Below are 18,109 nucleotides of genomic sequence, written 5' to 3'. Positions count from 1 at the left end.
CATAGTCTGTTCTGGACTGGGGGACTGTGAAGAGACCTCTGGTGGCATGTCTTGTGGGGTATGCATGGGTGTCTGAGCTGTGTGCTAGTATTTTAAACCGACCGCTCGCTGCATTCAACATGTTAATACTGTCATGTATTGTCATGTTGTGTCTTTCTGTCCTTTCCTTTCACCCTGTCTCCCTCTGCTGGTCGTACTAGGTTACCGTTTCTGTCCCTCTTTCCCCCAGCTGTTCCTTGTCTTCTCTGACTACCTCATTCACCCCTTTTCCCACCTGTTCCCTTTTTCCCTCTGATTAGGTCCCTATATCTCTCTCTGTTTCTGCTCCTGTCTTTGTCGGATTCTTGTTTGTGTGTCTCATGCCTGAACCAGACTATCATCGTGTTTGCTGCAACCTTGTCCTGTCCTGTCGGAATCTACCTGTCCATCTGAGCCCACGTGTGTTCATCATTAAAGAAACTCTGTTTGTTAATTCGCTTTTGGGTCCTCATTCACACCCCTGACAGAAGAATCCGACCAAGAATGGACCCAGCGACTTCGGATCCTCTCCACTCAGCCGTCGAGATCCAGGGAGCGATGCTAGGCAGACACGAGCAGGAATTGTCTGCTGCTCGACATGCCGTTGAGACCCTGGCCACCCAAGTCTCCAACCTCACAGAACAGGTTCACCATCTCCGCCTCGATCCACCGGCCACTTCCAGGGCTTTCGAATCTCCGGAGCCCAGAATCAATAACCCGCCGTGTTACTCTGGGGAGCCCACTGAATGCCGCTCGTTCCTCACCCAGTGTGATATTGTGTTTTCTCTCCAGCCCAACACTTACGCCAGGAGCACTGCTCGTGTCGCCTACGTCATATCTCTCCTTACTGGACGGGCTCGTGAGTGGGGCACGGCAATCTGGGAGGCAAGGGCTGAGTGTACTAACCAGTATCAGGACTTTAAGGAGGAGATGATACGGGTTTTTGATCGATCTGTTTTTGGGGAGGAGGCTTCCAGGGCCCTGTCTTCCCTATGTCAAGGCAATCGATCCATAACAGACTACTCTATTGAGTTTCGCACTCTTGCTGCCTCCAGTGGCTGGAACGAGCCGGCTTTGCTCGCTCGTCTTCTGGAGGGTCTCCGCGCAGAGGTAAAGGATGAGATTCTCTCCCGGGAGGTTCCTTCCAGCGTGGATTCCTTGATTGAACTCGCTATTCGCATTGAGCGACACGTTGATCTTCGTCACCGAGCACGTGGAAAGGAGCTCGCGTTTTCCGTTGCCCCCCTCTCCGCATCACTACCATCTTCCTCTGCCGGCTCGGGAGCTGAGCCTATGCAGCTGGGAGGTATCCGCATCTCGACTAAGGAGAGGGAACGGAGAATCACCAACCGCCTCTGTCTCTATTGCGGTTCTGCTGGTCATTTTGTCACTTCATGTCCAGTAAAAGCCAGAGCTCATCAATAAGCGGAGGGCTACTGGTGTGCGCTACTAATCCTGTCTCTCCTTCAAGATCCTGCACTACCTTGTCGGTCCATCTACGCTGGACCGGTTCGTCAGCTTCCTGCAGTGCCTTAATAGACTCTGGGGCGGAGGGCTGTTTTATGGACGAGACCTGGGCTCGGGAACATGACATTCCTCTCAGACAGTTAAGGGAGTCCACGGCCTTGTTCGCCCTGGATGGTAGTCCTCTCCCCAGGATTCAGCGTGAGACGCTACCTTTAACCCTCACTGTTTCTGGTAATCATAGCGAAACCATTTCTTTTTTAATTTTTCGTTCACCTTTTACACCTGTTGTTTTGGGCCATCCCTGGCTAGTTTGTCATAATCCTTCCATTAATTGGTCTAGTAATTCTATCCTCTCCTGGAACGTCTCTTGTCATGTGAAATGTTTAATGTCTGCTATCCCTCCTGTTTCCTCTGTCTCTTCTTCACAGGAGGAGCCTGGTGATTTGACAGGGGTGCCGGAGGAATATCACGATCTGCGCACGGTGTTCAGTCGGTCCAGGGCCACCTCTCTTCCTCCACACCGGTCGTATGATTGTAGTATTGATCTCCTTCCGGGAACCACTCCCCCCCGGGGTAGACTATACTCTCTGTCGGCTCCCGAACGTAAGGCTCTCGAGGATTATTTGTTTTTTTTTTTTGTCTCTTTTTGTTTGTATTGGCTGCACTAAACAAATTTCAATCAACTCTGTTGATATGGCGATTGCAACAGTTGTCAGTTGGTGTGACTAAAATACAATTTCATGTCTTATATATTTTCCATGCTTTTTCTTTTAAGAACGTTATCCTTGAGTGTTATACTTTCAGTAACAGCTACTTTGCTTTGGCTCTTATCACCCCATAGATTTGTATGAATAAAACAATAAATTTAAGTAATGCAATGTCTATGATCTGGTTTCTGAGTGGGATACTTTGCTGAGCCTACTTTCAACTGGCCTTTTGTATTTATTACGACTCCCCATTAGCTGCTGCAGAGGGGTCCAGCAAAATGAAGGCAGTTATAAATAATTAACACATTTCAAAACACACTGTGTGCCCTCAGGCCACTACTCAACTACCACATCTCTACAACAAAATCCATGTGTGTGTGTATAGTGCGTATGTTATTGTGTGTGTCCGTTCACAGTCCCCGCTGTTCCATGAGGTGTATTTTTATTTGACTTATAAGTCTAACTTTACTGCTTGCATCAGTTACTTGATGTGGAATAGAGTTCCATTTAGTCATGACTCTATGTAGTACTGTGTGACTTCCATAGTCTGTTCTGGACTGGGGGACTGTGAAGAGACCTCTGGTGGCATGTCTTGTGGGGTATGCATGGGTGTCTGAGCTGTGTGCTAGTATTTTAAACCGACCGCTCGCTGCATTCAACATGTTAATACTGTCATGTATTGTCATGTTGTGTCTTTCTGTCCTTTCCTTTCACCCTGTCTCCCTCTGCTGGTCGTACTAGGTTACCGTTTCTGTCCCTCTTTCCCCCAGCTGTTCCTTGTCTTCTCTGACTACCTCATTCACCCCTTTTCCCACCTGTTCCCTTTTTCCCTCTGATTAGGTCCCTATATCTCTCTCTGTTTCTGCTCCTGTCTTTGTCGGATTCTTGTTTGTGTGTCTCATGCCTGAACCAGACTATCATCGTGTTTGCTGCAACCTTGTCCTGTCCTGTCGGAATCTACCTGTCCATCTGAGCCCACGTGTGTTCATCATTAAAGAAACTCTGTTTGTTAATTCGCTTTTGGGTCCTCATTCACACCCCTGACAGAAGAATCCGACCAAGAATGGACCCAGCGACTTCGGATCCTCTCCACTCAGCCGTCGAGATCCAGGGAGCGATGCTAGGCAGACACGAGCAGGAATTGTCTGCTGCTCGACATGCCGTTGAGACCCTGGCCACCCAAGTCTCCAACCTCACAGAACAGGTTCACCATCTCCGCCTCGATCCACCGGCCACTTCCAGGGCTTTCGAATCTCCGGAGCCCAGAATCAATAACCCGCCGTGTTACTCTGGGGAGCCCACTGAATGCCGCTCGTTCCTCACCCAGTGTGATATTGTGTTTTCTCTCCAGCCCAACACTTACGCCAGGAGCACTGCTCGTGTCGCCTACGTCATATCTCTCCTTACTGGACGGGCTCGTGAGTGGGGCACGGCAATCTGGGAGGCAAGGGCTGAGTGTACTAACCAGTATCAGGACTTTAAGGAGGAGATGATACGGGTTTTTGATCGATCTGTTTTTGGGGAGGAGGCTTCCAGGGCCCTGTCTTCCCTATGTCAAGGCAATCGATCCATAACAGACTACTCTATTGAGTTTCGCACTCTTGCTGCCTCCAGTGGCTGGAACGAGCCGGCTTTGCTCGCTCGTCTTCTGGAGGGTCTCCGCGCAGAGGTAAAGGATGAGATTCTCTCCCGGGAGGTTCCTTCCAGCGTGGATTCCTTGATTGAACTCGCTATTCGCATTGAGCGACACGTTGATCTTCGTCACCGAGCACGTGGAAAGGAGCTCGCGTTTTCCGTTGCCCCCCTCTCCGCATCACTACCATCTTCCTCTGCCGGCTCGGGAGCTGAGCCTATGCAGCTGGGAGGTATCCGCATCTCGACTAAGGAGAGGGAACGGAGAATCACCAACCGCCTCTGTCTCTATTGCGGTTCTGCTGGTCATTTTGTCACTTCATGTCCAGTAAAAGCCAGAGCTCATCAATAAGCGGAGGGCTACTGGTGTGCGCTACTAATCCTGTCTCTCCTTCAAGATCCTGCACTACCTTGTCGGTCCATCTACGCTGGACCGGTTCGTCAGCTTCCTGCAGTGCCTTAATAGACTCTGGGGCGGAGGGCTGTTTTATGGACGAGACCTGGGCTCGGGAACATGACATTCCTCTCAGACAGTTAAGGGAGTCCACGGCCTTGTTCGCCCTGGATGGTAGTCCTCTCCCCAGGATTCAGCGTGAGACGCTACCTTTAACCCTCACTGTTTCTGGTAATCATAGCGAAACCATTTCTTTTTTAATTTTTCGTTCACCTTTTACACCTGTTGTTTTGGGCCATCCCTGGCTAGTTTGTCATAATCCTTCCATTAATTGGTCTAGTAATTCTATCCTCTCCTGGAACGTCTCTTGTCATGTGAAATGTTTAATGTCTGCTATCCCTCCTGTTTCCTCTGTCTCTTCTTCACAGGAGGAGCCTGGTGATTTGACAGGGGTGCCGGAGGAATATCACGATCTGCGCACGGTGTTCAGTCGGTCCAGGGCCACCTCTCTTCCTCCACACCGGTCGTATGATTGTAGTATTGATCTCCTTCCGGGAACCACTCCCCCCCGGGGTAGACTATACTCTCTGTCGGCTCCCGAACGTAAGGCTCTCGAGGATTATTTGTTTTTTTTTTTTGTCTCTTTTTGTTTGTATTGGCTGCACTAAACAAATTTCAATCAACTCTGTTGATATGGCGATTGCAACAGTTGTCAGTTGGTGTGACTAAAATACAATTTCATGTCTTATATATTTTCCATGCTTTTTCTTTTAAGAACGTTATCCTTGAGTGTTATACTTTCAGTAACAGCTACTTTGCTTTGGCTCTTATCACCCCATAGATTTGTATGAATAAAACAATAAATTTAAGTAATGCAATGTCTATGATCTGGTTTCTGAGTGGGATACTTTGCTGAGCCTACTTTCAACTGGCCTTTTGTATTTATTACGACTCCCCATTAGCTGCTGCAGAGGGGTCCAGCAAAATGAAGGCAGTTATAAATAATTAACACATTTCAAAACACACTGTGTGCCCTCAGGCCACTACTCAACTACCACATCTCTACAACAAAATCCATGTGTGTGTGTATAGTGCGTATGTTATTGTGTGTGTCCGTTCACAGTCCCCGCTGTTCCATGAGGTGTATTTTTATTTGACTTATAAGTCTAACTTTACTGCTTGCATCAGTTACTTGATGTGGAATAGAGTTCCATTTAGTCATGACTCTATGTAGTACTGTGTGACTTCCATAGTCTGTTCTGGACTGGGGGACTGTGAAGAGACCTCTGGTGGCATGTCTTGTGGGGTATGCATGGGTGTCTGAGCTGTGTGCTAGTATTTTAAACCGACCGCTCGCTGCATTCAACATGTTAATACTGTCATGTATTGTCATGTTGTGTCTTTCTGTCCTTTCCTTTCACCCTGTCTCCCTCTGCTGGTCGTACTAGGTTACCGTTTCTGTCCCTCTTTCCCCCAGCTGTTCCTTGTCTTCTCTGACTACCTCATTCACCCCTTTTCCCACCTGTTCCCTTTTTCCCTCTGATTAGGTCCCTATATCTCTCTCTGTTTCTGCTCCTGTCTTTGTCGGATTCTTGTTTGTGTGTCTCATGCCTGAACCAGACTATCATCGTGTTTGCTGCAACCTTGTCCTGTCCTGTCGGAATCTACCTGTCCATCTGAGCCCACGTGTGTTCATCATTAAAGAAACTCTGTTTGTTAATTCGCTTTTGGGTCCTCATTCACACCCCTGACAGAAGAATCCGACCAAGAATGGACCCAGCGACTTCGGATCCTCTCCACTCAGCCGTCGAGATCCAGGGAGCGATGCTAGGCAGACACGAGCAGGAATTGTCTGCTGCTCGACATGCCGTTGAGACCCTGGCCACCCAAGTCTCCAACCTCACAGAACAGGTTCACCATCTCCGCCTCGATCCACCGGCCACTTCCAGGGCTTTCGAATCTCCGGAGCCCAGAATCAATAACCCGCCGTGTTACTCTGGGGAGCCCACTGAATGCCGCTCGTTCCTCACCCAGTGTGATATTGTGTTTTCTCTCCAGCCCAACACTTACGCCAGGAGCACTGCTCGTGTCGCCTACGTCATATCTCTCCTTACTGGACGGGCTCGTGAGTGGGGCACGGCAATCTGGGAGGCAAGGGCTGAGTGTACTAACCAGTATCAGGACTTTAAGGAGGAGATGATACGGGTTTTTGATCGATCTGTTTTTGGGGAGGAGGCTTCCAGGGCCCTGTCTTCCCTATGTCAAGGCAATCGATCCATAACAGACTACTCTATTGAGTTTCGCACTCTTGCTGCCTCCAGTGGCTGGAACGAGCCGGCTTTGCTCGCTCGTCTTCTGGAGGGTCTCCGCGCAGAGGTAAAGGATGAGATTCTCTCCCGGGAGGTTCCTTCCAGCGTGGATTCCTTGATTGAACTCGCTATTCGCATTGAGCGACACGTTGATCTTCGTCACCGAGCACGTGGAAAGGAGCTCGCGTTTTCCGTTGCCCCCCTCTCCGCATCACTACCATCTTCCTCTGCCGGCTCGGGAGCTGAGCCTATGCAGCTGGGAGGTATCCGCATCTCGACTAAGGAGAGGGAACGGAGAATCACCAACCGCCTCTGTCTCTATTGCGGTTCTGCTGGTCATTTTGTCACTTCATGTCCAGTAAAAGCCAGAGCTCATCAATAAGCGGAGGGCTACTGGTGTGCGCTACTAATCCTGTCTCTCCTTCAAGATCCTGCACTACCTTGTCGGTCCATCTACGCTGGACCGGTTCGTCAGCTTCCTGCAGTGCCTTAATAGACTCTGGGGCGGAGGGCTGTTTTATGGACGAGACCTGGGCTCGGGAACATGACATTCCTCTCAGACAGTTAAGGGAGTCCACGGCCTTGTTCGCCCTGGATGGTAGTCCTCTCCCCAGGATTCAGCGTGAGACGCTACCTTTAACCCTCACTGTTTCTGGTAATCATAGCGAAACCATTTCTTTTTTAATTTTTCGTTCACCTTTTACACCTGTTGTTTTGGGCCATCCCTGGCTAGTTTGTCATAATCCTTCCATTAATTGGTCTAGTAATTCTATCCTCTCCTGGAACGTCTCTTGTCATGTGAAATGTTTAATGTCTGCTATCCCTCCTGTTTCCTCTGTCTCTTCTTCACAGGAGGAGCCTGGTGATTTGACAGGGGTGCCGGAGGAATATCACGATCTGCGCACGGTGTTCAGTCGGTCCAGGGCCACCTCTCTTCCTCCACACCGGTCGTATGATTGTAGTATTGATCTCCTTCCGGGAACCACTCCCCCCCGGGGTAGACTATACTCTCTGTCGGCTCCCGAACGTAAGGCTCTCGAGGATTATTTGTTTTTTTTTTTTGTCTCTTTTTGTTTGTATTGGCTGCACTAAACAAATTTCAATCAACTCTGTTGATATGGCGATTGCAACAGTTGTCAGTTGGTGTGACTAAAATACAATTTCATGTCTTATATATTTTCCATGCTTTTTCTTTTAAGAACGTTATCCTTGAGTGTTATACTTTCAGTAACAGCTACTTTGCTTTGGCTCTTATCACCCCATAGATTTGTATGAATAAAACAATAAATTTAAGTAATGCAATGTCTATGATCTGGTTTCTGAGTGGGATACTTTGCTGAGCCTACTTTCAACTGGCCTTTTGTATTTATTACGACTCCCCATTAGCTGCTGCAGAGGGGTCCAGCAAAATGAAGGCAGTTATAAATAATTAACACATTTCAAAACACACTGTGTGCCCTCAGGCCACTACTCAACTACCACATCTCTACAACAAAATCCATGTGTGTGTGTATAGTGCGTATGTTATTGTGTGTGTCCGTTCACAGTCCCCGCTGTTCCATGAGGTGTATTTTTATTTGACTTATAAGTCTAACTTTACTGCTTGCATCAGTTACTTGATGTGGAATAGAGTTCCATTTAGTCATGACTCTATGTAGTACTGTGTGACTTCCATAGTCTGTTCTGGACTGGGGGACTGTGAAGAGACCTCTGGTGGCATGTCTTGTGGGGTATGCATGGGTGTCTGAGCTGTGTGCTAGTATTTTAAACCGACCGCTCGCTGCATTCAACATGTTAATACTGTCATGTATTGTCATGTTGTGTCTTTCTGTCCTTTCCTTTCACCCTGTCTCCCTCTGCTGGTCGTACTAGGTTACCGTTTCTGTCCCTCTTTCCCCCAGCTGTTCCTTGTCTTCTCTGACTACCTCATTCACCCCTTTTCCCACCTGTTCCCTTTTTCCCTCTGATTAGGTCCCTATATCTCTCTCTGTTTCTGCTCCTGTCTTTGTCGGATTCTTGTTTGTGTGTCTCATGCCTGAACCAGACTATCATCGTGTTTGCTGCAACCTTGTCCTGTCCTGTCGGAATCTACCTGTCCATCTGAGCCCACGTGTGTTCATCATTAAAGAAACTCTGTTTGTTAATTCGCTTTTGGGTCCTCATTCACACCCCTGACAGAAGAATCCGACCAAGAATGGACCCAGCGACTTCGGATCCTCTCCACTCAGCCGTCGAGATCCAGGGAGCGATGCTAGGCAGACACGAGCAGGAATTGTCTGCTGCTCGACATGCCGTTGAGACCCTGGCCACCCAAGTCTCCAACCTCACAGAACAGGTTCACCATCTCCGCCTCGATCCACCGGCCACTTCCAGGGCTTTCGAATCTCCGGAGCCCAGAATCAATAACCCGCCGTGTTACTCTGGGGAGCCCACTGAATGCCGCTCGTTCCTCACCCAGTGTGATATTGTGTTTTCTCTCCAGCCCAACACTTACGCCAGGAGCACTGCTCGTGTCGCCTACGTCATATCTCTCCTTACTGGACGGGCTCGTGAGTGGGGCACGGCAATCTGGGAGGCAAGGGCTGAGTGTACTAACCAGTATCAGGACTTTAAGGAGGAGATGATACGGGTTTTTGATCGATCTGTTTTTGGGGAGGAGGCTTCCAGGGCCCTGTCTTCCCTATGTCAAGGCAATCGATCCATAACAGACTACTCTATTGAGTTTCGCACTCTTGCTGCCTCCAGTGGCTGGAACGAGCCGGCTTTGCTCGCTCGTCTTCTGGAGGGTCTCCGCGCAGAGGTAAAGGATGAGATTCTCTCCCGGGAGGTTCCTTCCAGCGTGGATTCCTTGATTGAACTCGCTATTCGCATTGAGCGACACGTTGATCTTCGTCACCGAGCACGTGGAAAGGAGCTCGCGTTTTCCGTTGCCCCCCTCTCCGCATCACTACCATCTTCCTCTGCCGGCTCGGGAGCTGAGCCTATGCAGCTGGGAGGTATCCGCATCTCGACTAAGGAGAGGGAACGGAGAATCACCAACCGCCTCTGTCTCTATTGCGGTTCTGCTGGTCATTTTGTCACTTCATGTCCAGTAAAAGCCAGAGCTCATCAATAAGCGGAGGGCTACTGGTGTGCGCTACTAATCCTGTCTCTCCTTCAAGATCCTGCACTACCTTGTCGGTCCATCTACGCTGGACCGGTTCGTCAGCTTCCTGCAGTGCCTTAATAGACTCTGGGGCGGAGGGCTGTTTTATGGACGAGACCTGGGCTCGGGAACATGACATTCCTCTCAGACAGTTAAGGGAGTCCACGGCCTTGTTCGCCCTGGATGGTAGTCCTCTCCCCAGGATTCAGCGTGAGACGCTACCTTTAACCCTCACTGTTTCTGGTAATCATAGCGAAACCATTTCTTTTTTAATTTTTCGTTCACCTTTTACACCTGTTGTTTTGGGCCATCCCTGGCTAGTTTGTCATAATCCTTCCATTAATTGGTCTAGTAATTCTATCCTCTCCTGGAACGTCTCTTGTCATGTGAAATGTTTAATGTCTGCTATCCCTCCTGTTTCCTCTGTCTCTTCTTCACAGGAGGAGCCTGGTGATTTGACAGGGGTGCCGGAGGAATATCACGATCTGCGCACGGTGTTCAGTCGGTCCAGGGCCACCTCTCTTCCTCCACACCGGTCGTATGATTGTAGTATTGATCTCCTTCCGGGAACCACTCCCCCCCGGGGTAGACTATACTCTCTGTCGGCTCCCGAACGTAAGGCTCTCGAGGATTATTTGTTTTTTTTTTTTGTCTCTTTTTGTTTGTATTGGCTGCACTAAACAAATTTCAATCAACTCTGTTGATATGGCGATTGCAACAGTTGTCAGTTGGTGTGACTAAAATACAATTTCATGTCTTATATATTTTCCATGCTTTTTCTTTTAAGAACGTTATCCTTGAGTGTTATACTTTCAGTAACAGCTACTTTGCTTTGGCTCTTATCACCCCATAGATTTGTATGAATAAAACAATAAATTTAAGTAATGCAATGTCTATGATCTGGTTTCTGAGTGGGATACTTTGCTGAGCCTACTTTCAACTGGCCTTTTGTATTTATTACGACTCCCCATTAGCTGCTGCAGAGGGGTCCAGCAAAATGAAGGCAGTTATAAATAATTAACACATTTCAAAACACACTGTGTGCCCTCAGGCCACTACTCAACTACCACATCTCTACAACAAAATCCATGTGTGTGTGTATAGTGCGTATGTTATTGTGTGTGTCCGTTCACAGTCCCCGCTGTTCCATGAGGTGTATTTTTATTTGACTTATAAGTCTAACTTTACTGCTTGCATCAGTTACTTGATGTGGAATAGAGTTCCATTTAGTCATGACTCTATGTAGTACTGTGTGACTTCCATAGTCTGTTCTGGACTGGGGGACTGTGAAGAGACCTCTGGTGGCATGTCTTGTGGGGTATGCATGGGTGTCTGAGCTGTGTGCTAGTATTTTAAACCGACCGCTCGCTGCATTCAACATGTTAATACTGTCATGTATTGTCATGTTGTGTCTTTCTGTCCTTTCCTTTCACCCTGTCTCCCTCTGCTGGTCGTACTAGGTTACCGTTTCTGTCCCTCTTTCCCCCAGCTGTTCCTTGTCTTCTCTGACTACCTCATTCACCCCTTTTCCCACCTGTTCCCTTTTTCCCTCTGATTAGGTCCCTATATCTCTCTCTGTTTCTGCTCCTGTCTTTGTCGGATTCTTGTTTGTGTGTCTCATGCCTGAACCAGACTATCATCGTGTTTGCTGCAACCTTGTCCTGTCCTGTCGGAATCTACCTGTCCATCTGAGCCCACGTGTGTTCATCATTAAAGAAACTCTGTTTGTTAATTCGCTTTTGGGTCCTCATTCACACCCCTGACAGAAGAATCCGACCAAGAATGGACCCAGCGACTTCGGATCCTCTCCACTCAGCCGTCGAGATCCAGGGAGCGATGCTAGGCAGACACGAGCAGGAATTGTCTGCTGCTCGACATGCCGTTGAGACCCTGGCCACCCAAGTCTCCAACCTCACAGAACAGGTTCACCATCTCCGCCTCGATCCACCGGCCACTTCCAGGGCTTTCGAATCTCCGGAGCCCAGAATCAATAACCCGCCGTGTTACTCTGGGGAGCCCACTGAATGCCGCTCGTTCCTCACCCAGTGTGATATTGTGTTTTCTCTCCAGCCCAACACTTACGCCAGGAGCACTGCTCGTGTCGCCTACGTCATATCTCTCCTTACTGGACGGGCTCGTGAGTGGGGCACGGCAATCTGGGAGGCAAGGGCTGAGTGTACTAACCAGTATCAGGACTTTAAGGAGGAGATGATACGGGTTTTTGATCGATCTGTTTTTGGGGAGGAGGCTTCCAGGGCCCTGTCTTCCCTATGTCAAGGCAATCGATCCATAACAGACTACTCTATTGAGTTTCGCACTCTTGCTGCCTCCAGTGGCTGGAACGAGCCGGCTTTGCTCGCTCGTCTTCTGGAGGGTCTCCGCGCAGAGGTAAAGGATGAGATTCTCTCCCGGGAGGTTCCTTCCAGCGTGGATTCCTTGATTGAACTCGCTATTCGCATTGAGCGACACGTTGATCTTCGTCACCGAGCACGTGGAAAGGAGCTCGCGTTTTCCGTTGCCCCCCTCTCCGCATCACTACCATCTTCCTCTGCCGGCTCGGGAGCTGAGCCTATGCAGCTGGGAGGTATCCGCATCTCGACTAAGGAGAGGGAACGGAGAATCACCAACCGCCTCTGTCTCTATTGCGGTTCTGCTGGTCATTTTGTCACTTCATGTCCAGTAAAAGCCAGAGCTCATCAATAAGCGGAGGGCTACTGGTGTGCGCTACTAATCCTGTCTCTCCTTCAAGATCCTGCACTACCTTGTCGGTCCATCTACGCTGGACCGGTTCGTCAGCTTCCTGCAGTGCCTTAATAGACTCTGGGGCGGAGGGCTGTTTTATGGACGAGACCTGGGCTCGGGAACATGACATTCCTCTCAGACAGTTAAGGGAGTCCACGGCCTTGTTCGCCCTGGATGGTAGTCCTCTCCCCAGGATTCAGCGTGAGACGCTACCTTTAACCCTCACTGTTTCTGGTAATCATAGCGAAACCATTTCTTTTTTAATTTTTCGTTCACCTTTTACACCTGTTGTTTTGGGCCATCCCTGGCTAGTTTGTCATAATCCTTCCATTAATTGGTCTAGTAATTCTATCCTCTCCTGGAACGTCTCTTGTCATGTGAAATGTTTAATGTCTGCTATCCCTCCTGTTTCCTCTGTCTCTTCTTCACAGGAGGAGCCTGGTGATTTGACAGGGGTGCCGGAGGAATATCACGATCTGCGCACGGTGTTCAGTCGGTCCAGGGCCACCTCTCTTCCTCCACACCGGTCGTATGATTGTAGTATTGATCTCCTTCCGGGAACCACTCCCCCCCGGGGTAGACTATACTCTCTGTCGGCTCCCGAACGTAAGGCTCTCGAGGATTATTTGTCTGTAGCTCTTGACGCCGGTACCATAGTCCCCTCCTCCTCTCCCGCCGGAGCGGGGGGTTTTTTTGTCAAGAAGAAGGACGGGTCTCTGCGCCCCTGCATAGATTATCGAGGGCTGAATGACATAACAGTGAAGAATCGTTATCCGCTTCCTCTTATGTCTTCAGCCTTCGAGATCCTGCAGGGAGCCAGGTTTTTCACTAAGTTGGACCTTCGTAACGCTTACCATCTCGTGCGCATCAGGGAGGGGGACGAGTGGAAGACGGCGTTTAACACTCCGTTAGGGCACTTTGAATACCGGGTTCTTCCTTTCGGCCTCGCTAACGCTCCAGCTGTCTTTCAGGCATTAGTCAATGATGTCCTGAGAGACATGCTGAACATCTTTGTTTTCGTTTACCTTGACGATATCCTGATTTTTTCACCGTCACTCCAGATTCATCTTCAGCACGTTCGACGTGTCCTCCAGCGCCTTTTAGAGAATTGTCTTTTTGTGAAGGCTGAGAAGTGCACTTTTCATGCCTCCTCCGTCACATTTCTCGGTTCTGTTATTTCCGCTGAAGGCATTAAGATGGATCCCGCTAAGGTCCAAGCTGTCATTGATTGGCCCGCCCCTAAGTCACGCGTCGAGCTGCAGCGCTTTCTCGGCTTCGCGAACTTCTATCGTCGTTTCATCCGTAATTTCGGTCAGGTCCTCTCACAGCCCTTACTTCTGTCAAGACGTGCTTTAAGTGGTCCGTTTCCGCCCAGGGAGCTTTTGATCTCCTCAAGAATCGTTTTACATCCGCTCCTATCCTTGTTACACCTGACGTCTCTAGACAGTTCGTTGTCGAGGTTGACGCGTCAGAGGTGGGTGTGGGAGCCATTCTTTCTCAGCGCTCCCTCTCTGACGACAAGGTCCACCCATGCGCGTATTTTTCTCATCGCCTGTCGCCGTCGGAACGTAACTATGATGTGGGAAACCGCGAACTGCTCGCCATCCGGTTAGCCCTAGGCGAATGGCGACAGTGGTTGGAGGGGGCGACCGTTCCTTTTGTCGTTTGGACTGACCATAGGAACCTGGAGTACATCCGTTCTGCCAAACGACTTAATGCGCGTCAGGCGCGTTGGGCGCTGTTTTTCGCTCGTTTCGAGTTCGTGATTTCTTATCGTCCGGGCTCTAAGAACACCAAGCCTGATGCTTTATCTCGTCTCTTCAGTTCTTCAGTAGCCTCCACTGACCCCGAGGGGATTCTCCCTGAGGGGCGTGTTGTCGGGTTGACTGTCTGGGGAATTGAGAGGCAGGTAAAGCAAGCGCTCACTCACACTCCGTCGCCGCGCGCTTGTCCTAGGAACCTTCTTTTCGTTCCCGTTCCTACTCGTCTGGCCGTTCTTCAGTGGGCTCACTCTGCCAAGTTAGCCGGCCACCCTGGCGTTCGGGGTACGCTTGCTTCCATTCGGCAGCGTTTTTGGTGGCCCACCCGGGAGCATGACACGCGTCGTTTCGTGGCTGCTTGTTCGGTCTGCGCGCAGACTAAGTCCGGTAACTCCCCTCCTGCCGGCCGTCTCAGGCCGCTTCCCATTCCCTCTCGACCGTGGTCTCACATCGCCTTAGATTTTGTCACCGGACTGCCTTCGTCAGCGGGGAAGACTGTTATTCTTACGGTTGTCGATAGGTTCTCTAAGGCGGCTCATTTCATTCCCTTTGCTAAGCTTCCTTCTGCTAAAGAGACGCCACAAATCATCATCGAGAATGTTTTCAGAATTCATGGCCTTCCGTCAGACGTCGTTTCGGACAGAGGTCCGCAATTCACGTCTCAATTTTGGAGGGAGTTTTGCCGTTTGATTGGGGCTTCCGTCAGTCTCTCTTCCGGCTTTCACCCCCAGTCTAACGGTCAAGCAGAACGGGCCAATCAGACTATTGGTCGCATCTTACGCAGTCTTTCTTTTCGCAACCCTGCGTCTTGGTCAGAACAGCTCCCCTGGGCAGAATACGCCCACAACTCGCTTCCTTCGTCTGCGACCGGGCTATCTCCTTTTCAGAGTAGCCTCGGGTACCAGCCTCCGCTGTTCTCATCTCAGTTCGCCGAGTCCAGCGTCCCCTCCGCTCAGGCTTTTGTCCAACGTTGCGAGCGCACCTGGAAGAGGGTCAGGTCTGCACTTTGCCGTTATAGGACGCAGACTGTGAGGGCTGCTAATAAGCGTAGAACTAAGAGTCCTAGATATTGTCGCGGTCAGAGAGTTTGGCTCTCCACTCAGAACCTTCCCCTTAAGACGGCTTCTCGCAAGTTCACCCCGCGGTTCATTGGTCCGTTCCGTATTTCTCGGGTCATTAATCCTGTCGCAGTTCGACTTCTTCTTCCGCGATACCTTCGTCGCGTCCACCCGGTCTTCCATGTCTCCTGTATCAAGCCCGTTCTTCGCGCCCCCGCTCGTCTTCCCCCCCCCCCCCCCATCCTTGTCGAGGGCGCACCCATCTACAGGGTCCGTAGGATTTTGGACATGCGTCCTCGGGGCCGTGGTCACCAGTACCTCGTAGATTGGGAGGGGTACGGTCCTGAGGAGAGGAGTTGGGTTCCCTCTCGGGACGTGCTGGACCGTGCGCTGATCGAGGATTTCCTCCGTTGCCGCCAGGTTTCCTCCTCGAGTGCGCCAGGAGGCGCTCGGTGAGTGGGGGGGTACTGTCATGTATTGTCATGTTGTGTCTTTCTGTCCTTTCCTTTCACCCTGTCTCCCTCTGCTGGTCGTACTAGGTTACCGTTTCTGTCCCTCTTTCCCCCAGCTGTTCCTTGTCTTCTCTGACTACCTCATTCACCCCTTTTCCCACCTGTTCCCTTTTTCCCTCTGATTAGGTCCCTATATCTCTCTCTGTTTCTGCTCCTGTCTTTGTCGGATTCTTGTTTGTGTGTCTCATGCCTGAACCAGACTATCATCGTGTTTGCTGCAACCTTGTCCTGGACATCTACCTGTCCATCTGAGCCCACGTGTGTTCATCATTAAAGAAACTCTGTTTGTTAATTCGCTTTTGGGTCCTCATTCACACCCCTGACAAATACTTCTCACAAATACAAGTAGTAATGAAGTCTATCTCTCTACTAGGGCTTGTAGGACCTGTCTTGTTGATAGCGTTAAGGCAGAACCGTGCTTTATTATGGAAATACCTCTCCTCATTTTAGCTACTGTTGTATTATTATGTTTGGACCATTAGAGATTACAATCCAGGGTTACTCCAAGCAGTTGTCTCCTCAACTTGCTCAATTTCCCCCTTAATTATTACAATATTTTGTTCAGGTTTAGCGTTTAGTGAATGATTTGTCCCTACCAAATTAGACAGGACAACATGTTTTTTATGTAATTTTTAAACCTTAACCCCTAGTTCTGATTCAATCACAAAGGAATGAAGACCAAGAGCCTGTCTGGGGGGAAGCTGAAAAGTTTTTTTTTTTGGACCATCATCTTTGAAATTCAAGAGAAAGGCCATAATGTATTATTCCAGCCCAGGTGCAATTTAGATTTTGGCCACTAGTTGGCAGCAGGGTATCTGCAACAATTTAGACTGATCCAATGAACCATTGCATTTCTGTTCAAAATGTTGTATCAAGACAGCCCAAATGTGCCTAATTTGTTTATTAATAACTTTTCAAGTTCAAAACTGTGCACTCTCCTCAAACAATAGCATGGTATTCTTTCACTGTAATAGCTACTGTAAATTGGACAGTGCAGTTAGATATCCGATATGTCTATGTCCTGGGAAATGTTCTTGGTACTTACGCACAACCTCATTCTATTCGCATTAGCCTACATTCGCTCAACTGTCCATGGGGGACCCACCAATCCTGAAGAAGTAATGGCTTAAAAGAGATTAAAACAAAAAATGAGATGCAGGGTAACATCTTCTGAATATCATGGCCTTGTAAATTAACAAAACAGCAATTTACTGCCACACATCAGCTTGGCAGCAAACTTGCACCTAAACCCAATTTCTTGCTCAACGTATGCTTCTTACATCTAAGTTCCATTACCTTATCCACACCCCAACATATTAGTATTGATACAATCAAGTCTAGACCTTTGATGACATTGTATTTATTGACCATAGTTTTATGTTAATGTACAGATAAATAATTTCCTTATACAGCATGTGTACTTACAATAACCCTACTCTTTAATGAGTCTGGACTAATTACCTACATGACTCTATGAATAACTGATAGAAACCAGACATATCAATGGATATAACGGCCTACAGGCCTACAGGGAGGAGGTGAGGGCCCTCGGAGTGTGGTGTCAGGAAAACAACCTCACACTCAACGTCAACAAAACTAAGGAGATGATTGTGGACTTCAGGAAACAGCAGAGGGAACACCCCCCTATCCACATCGATGGAACAGTAGTGGAGAGGGTAGCAAGTTTTAAGTTCCTCGGCATACACATCACAGACAAACTGAATTGGTCCACTCACACAGACAGCATCGTGAAGAAGGCGCAGCAGCGCCTCTTCAACCTCAGGAGGCTGAAGAAATTCGGCTTGTCACCAAAAGCACTCACAAACTTCTACAGATGCACAATCGAGAGCATCCTGGCGGGCTGTATCACCGCCTGGTATGGCAACTGCACCGCCCTCAACCGTAAGGCTCTCCAGAGGGTAGTGAGGTCTGCACAACGCATCACCGGGGGCAAACTACCTGCCCTCCAGGACACCTACACCACCCGATGTCACAGGAAGGCCATAAAGATCATCAAGGACATCAACCACCCGAGCCACTGCCTGTTCACCCCGCTATCATCCAGAAGGCGAGGTCAGTACAGGTGCATCAAAGCTGGGACCGAGAGACTGAAAAACAGCTTCTATCTCAAGGCCATCAGACTGTTAAACAGCCACCACTAACACTGAGTGGCTGCTGCCAACACACTGACACTGACTCAACTCCAGCCACTTTAATAATGGGAATTGATGGGAAATGATGTAAATATATCACTAGCCACTTTAAACAATGCTACCTTATATAAATGTTACTTACCCTACATTATTCATCTCATATGCATACGTATATACTGTACTCTATATCATCGACGGTATCCTTATGTAAT

This window comes from Oncorhynchus mykiss, chromosome 5 (assembly GCF_057628025.1).
Source record: "Oncorhynchus mykiss isolate SJ-2025 chromosome 5, ASM5762802v1, whole genome shotgun sequence".
Taxonomy (NCBI): domain Eukaryota; kingdom Metazoa; phylum Chordata; class Actinopteri; order Salmoniformes; family Salmonidae; genus Oncorhynchus; species Oncorhynchus mykiss.
The sequence above is the reverse complement of the archived record's forward strand: the minus strand, read 5'-3'. Positions refer to the sequence as shown.